Raw genomic sequence first — 6,000 nt, 5'->3', positions numbered from 1 at the left:
ATTTTGAAATCTTATGACCCACTGACGCACTCCACCTTCAGTGATAATGTTGTCCCCATACACTTCACGAAGCTGCCGATAGATTTCTATCGGTTTACAGTTTTTTGCAGTCAGAAACCTTATTACTGAGCGCACCTCGCAGGATTTTCAATTAACGCAGACATTTCAAACCGTCACGGTATCTGAACGGAGCACAGCACGAACCTCTCACTAGCACGGCTAGATGCAGACTGAGCTGCGCAACGCTCTGACCCCAAGATGGCCGCGCTAGCCCCGCCCCTAGCGGACACAGACGGAAACGTAATCTACTTCCTGGATGGCCCTCGTACTTAAATTTCAGTTTTCGGCAATTTGCTCATTTACTTCTGTTAACAAACTTAGATACTTTACCTAGACATATATTTAAAAGTCTCTATATTTGAATACAGACTTTTAAATATGCTGTTTAGTCCAAAGGAAAAATTTGCCCCTGAAGGACTATTATTTTCGTTTTGCCATTTTTCATTGGTTCACTATAAATGTCCGATTCACTTTTCAAATTGTTACCACCAAATATTATCGCGCTATATTATATTTAAAGAAATTAAATAATGATGAAGCTGCATAAATGTATGTAATTTCTCGCATTGTGATAAAACAACGGTACCTAGAATTATCCAATTTTGAATAATGTACGTTTCCACCCGAATATGAGCATCTGGTAGCCCAAACTAGGAATTTGTTTTATTATCTATTTCATATTTTGTAAAACTTAACGAATTTTTGATTAACAAACTCAACGATTTATAAGCGAGCAATGGCAACACTCTACGGATTGGGGGGGGGGACCTTTTTATCTCCAGCGGCGTAGAACTTGTATCGGAAATTCTAAAGATATCATTTTAAAATCATTTTGCGATATAGCTGTTGAACAGAATTTTATGGTTTAAGTGCGAAGGACATGATTTTTAATAAATAAAGGTAACACACAAAACGTTAAAATAACGCCCCTTTGGACGTAATTTAAAATCTGAAACCTTTCAAATTCGTATTTTTTTTAATTTAAAAAAAAAAAAAAAAAAAAACACTGTGATGCGTTTTTTTTTTTTTTTTTTTTTTTTTTTTTAATACTTCAAAAGAAACTTTTAAAGGTCCTCTGTATTTGCATACAGCCAGCCCATATAGTAATTAGTGACATTGTCTGCTGGGTTCGAATCCGGGAGCATAGATGTTTGTAAATCTGTAGTGTCTGTGCGGCAAAGAGGTAATCAAAATGCAGGGTGAGCAGAAAGTCCGATCTAGAAGGGAAGAGGTTTCTCTGCCAGTCCCGGACGGAAGCGTAATGGCAGACCGCACATTGAGTTGAACAATGTTAAGCAAATTTCGCTTACGGCGCATGCTTTATGGTGTACCTTTGGCGCGGGGAGAAATATTGGCGACTAAGCAACCCTACGCTAGCTTATTCGTGATCACCATGGCTGTCGAGTGTGTTCGAAGGATGTTTACAACTGTAAAATGTTGTGCAACTTAGCTTATTAGTTAGTATTTTATTTAGAACGTCCATACCGATTTTCTAATATATCTTTCATTGTAATTTGTCAATAACAGTGCATTTAATATTTGTTAACATATGTTCGTAATAATTCGTTATTTAAATGTAATTTGTTTACATGTTATAATTCAGTAATTGTAAACTGGAATATCTCGCTTAGTTTGTTAGCGTATATTCTCGCTTTTATTTTCTCATTTCAAAGAATTTAATAACTAGCATTAAGAAATTGTAAAATTTCTTCAGTGTTATTCGCAAGCACTTGTTATATTCCTCAGTGTTTCTTTATGTATGTACGAATGGAAAGTATGGTAAATCCTGAATTGTTTTTATTGCTTAAAAGTATAATGAATAAATTTTCAACTAATATATCCTAAATTTCAGTCTTTTTCTGAACGAAAATTTGTACAGTTCCAAAGGAATGTGCAGAATTTCATAGGTATTATATTTTACATTTTGAATGCAAACACTGCTTCACATTACTTCGCAATAATTTCAGCTTTCTAGTTGTTTGAGCAGTACAGCAAAAAATAGTATTTTAACACAGTAATTAATTTACATTTACATTATACTCTACTAAGATTTAAACGCCAGATTTGTTTACAATCAGATGGCGGTACATCTACCATATACCGTATTTATCTTCTTTTCAAATCGCGCCAAAATTTCAAATAGTAATTACGCTAAATTGTTTTCTGGGCATGCGCAGTATGCGACATTCGTTTAACACTGTTCAACTCAATGTGCGGTCTGCCATTACGCGTCCCGGAATAGTTTCTGTCAAAACTGAATAGGAACTGCATAGTTAGTACGAACGTTACGTTACGTTAGAACTGTATAGTTACTGTGGTTACGGTACTCGTATCTCCAATGGTGAATTTCTGCTGTTCCGCATACATCTACCTGTACCTGTATTTGCATACAATATAATGGCACCACGTGCTTAGTTATATAATATGTATATACCTCTAAATTGAAAAGAGAAATTGATTTAAAAAAGAATGAAGATGACTGGTTTCCTGACTAACTAATTCAACTTTGTTTTCCTCCATCTTTTCGGTTTATTCGGGTTTCGATTACACGAAATTTAGTTAAGCGAGTATTTACTGCATCACATTGAAAAATAATATTTATTAGTTAAGAATATTTCAGCTTAAAATTGTCAGACTTATCTCTATTCTTCCGCATGAACTAAATTAGATCCTACAATGAACCTGGCGAATTCTCGCACAGGCGTGAATTAAATACCAGCACAGAAGAAGGGTACAAAATAACTCTTTATAAAATCAAACTAGTTTAACAGAAAGGCACGGACTTCGTGCGTTACAAAAACACCGTCTACTTACGGTGGTAACTAAACTTAGACTATAATACAAGTCAAATCTGAAAAATAAAGAGTGCAAGAACGCACTTCAATTTACGCCTAAGAGGTGGAGTTACAGATATCTAGCCGGCGTGATACTAAATTGATAAGGCCAAGAGGCTTACTAGCGTGACAGCGAAATAACAACGAAACTGAGATAATCACACGTTTAAATAGCACTTCACTTAATTTTAAATTTACATCCTGGGAAGAGAATGTGAGGGGAAATTGAGAAGTTGAGAACAGGAAAACTTAAAATAAATTTGTTATGCTAAATAAGGAAAACCCTACAAATTCAAATATCTAGTCTATTTTTTCTTTTACCATTTGCGATTTTAATAATAGTTTTTGTTAATTAATGTATTTTCTATTCACGGCCCGTTTAAGAAAGTCTAAGCTTATGTACAGCCTTTTAGGGCCCCCAGCATCTACTTCCTGATATAAAATGATATAATTAGAAATTACAGAATGATTTGAGGATGGGGGACTAGGCTCAAGACGAGGCTTCTGGATTTAGGCAGTGATCAAGTCTTACCTTTGCAGTTTCGAGCAGCTTCCAAATCATGAAAACGTCACCAAAAATTTAAAGCAGAATAATATTATAAATCCGAAACAACAAAAAGGATGAATTTTTTACCCCTTGCGTATTCTTAGATAATGTAAATAGCTTTAATTATCAAAGGATGAACTTTCTTCTTTTGGCACTATGATACACATAAAAATCTTTAATCAGAATTAAAAACATAATACGAGTAGTATAAAAGTTGAAAGCTGAAGTATTGGTGCTTAAAGGAAGCAAACATTTTCCCCGTTCCTGTTTTATATTGAACGACGTCAAATTTGTATTGAGTGATGAATGATGTCAAATGTTCCTTTTTTATATTGAATGATGCATAGCCTAAGCTCATAGAGTAAAAAGCTCATCAGCGGGCGACCAGTAAAGTAGCTGAAATAAAATAGCTGAATAGTTCAATCCGAGATCAAATCCCAGTGTGTGTGTGTGTGTGTGTGTGATTATGGAAAATCCTCGAGGGCTATCTGCCTAAGAGGAAGGATGCCTTCGTGGAGGGTTTTCTAAGGGAAACTGGCTCGTATACACGTTACACATGGGGAAAACCACGAAACCGCCCATGCAGCCAGCCCGTTCGCGGGATTCGAACCTCGGACAGAACTACCAGTGTTCAGCGATTTTACCGCTCGGCCGCTGGTGGGTCAAATCCCAGTGAACGAACTGGCATCGGAATTTTTGCGGTTTTTCCCACTTGTAACGTGAATACGAGCTAGTTTGCTTTAAAAAAATTCCTACACAAGGAATTCCATCGGTTAAGCACACAGCTCTCCTATACTTAATCCAAATAAAATAATCTAACTTAAAGGTAGACTATAAGCCTTCGTGGAGATCTTCCTAGGGCAAATACGCTCATATTCACTTTCCACAGGTGAAAAATACATGTAGGAGTCAGTTATCTGAGTTCAAATCTGGATCGAACTCCTAGTATTTAATTCACATAACCACTGGAGGCCAGTAAGTACAGGAAAATCTGAAACCTAAGCTCAGTAAAGACTGACTCACCTAAAGATATTTTTAAACATGGAATATGAAATTAATCTGAAAAATTTGAAATATACAGATTCCTAACAGCTGTCCGAAATTTTAAAGGTCTTTGTAAAATGGCTAGTTTGATGCCAATAACATATTGCCGCTAATATCTGCAAACACTAAGTGATATATCACTTGCCAGAACTAAACTAATTTTAGCCAACAAGTCGAACTAAATTAAATTTCCTCTAAATAACAAATAAACACGAAGTTCCCATATATAAAGCTCACTTTCTACCTATGCGCATAATTATTGTTAGGTGCATTGGTAGAAAAACAGCCAAGGTTCAAAATGATTAAATTTGCGGGTTTTTATGCAAATACAGTCAAAAGTCTTTAAACCGGACGTCCATAATCCTGAATGATCTATAATCCGGACCTCAAAGCTACAAACTTTCTGCGCATGTGTCAACGCATAATGCGTTAACGCATGCGCATAATACCTTTACGCATGCACGTTTAATGTATGCACGGACGGTATAAGCTAAGCTAAAGTTATCTAATTATCTATTTCAGTTAATGTTGCAGATTGCGTTGTTCCTTAATCTTCTAATTGGATCCGGCTTATTACTTTTTGCAGACTGTCAGAGCAATTTTATAAAAGTTAGCTTGAACTTTCGATTATGTCAAATAGAATTTCCGATATATATTTGCTAATATGTAAAGGATCTACAACGCGAAAGTATGTTTCGAAGTCCATTAAACAGAAAGTCGAATTGCTGCAAAAAATGGATAAAGGTATATCCTTTGATTATGTAATCATTCCGAAATATGTTTATCAATTTCATGCTGCTCTGCGGGGGAAGGGAAACAACGCGGCGCGCTATGAATTGGAAGTTGATCTGTCAGCACTATATCCTTATCTTCAGGACAGATGTTTTTATTTTATTCAGCTTATAATTCCTTACTAAATGTAGTATTTCATCTCAATGTACTCCGTCTTTGATATGATTTAAATCAAATTCATCGTCATTATAAATATCACGGATACACATCAGATAGTTCTCTGGTTGCAATTTTCTAATTTCGACTATGCGTAATGTATGCTTTACGCATGCGCGCGTTGAAAGGAATGTTTAATAAAGTAAACAAATATAAAGCTTTTTTTTTTGTAAATTTTGATAGATCATAATTGTTTTTTATTTCATAAATTACGATTTCATATTTTGAATTTTATAATTTCTGCATGCCATCTTACCAGATTTAAACTGATGATCTATAATCCGGAAAAATCGATAATCCGGAATCGCCGAAGTCCCGACGAGTCCGGATTAAAGACTTTTGACTGTAGTAATAATATCTTGAATATCATGACAAGGGAAAGTCCTAATGCCTTTCCACTATAGTATTTTAAGTTACAATTGTTCTCAAAATGTCAGTATGGTAGGGTACTAAACTATTATTATTGCAGAATCTGTCCGCGAATTACGTTAAGTTGGATTATTTGATTCAGGCAAAGCTCATTTATTATTTACCTAAGTTGCTTTCTAGGTTTAACCGATGAGCTCA

Source organism: Stegodyphus dumicola, chromosome 11, assembly GCF_044657685.1.
Source record: "Stegodyphus dumicola isolate Sdum_Otavi_A_Nest chromosome 11, ASM4465768v1".
Taxonomy (NCBI): Eukaryota; Metazoa; Arthropoda; class Arachnida; order Araneae; family Eresidae; genus Stegodyphus; species Stegodyphus dumicola.
The sequence above is the reverse complement of the archived record's forward strand: the minus strand, read 5'-3'. Positions refer to the sequence as shown.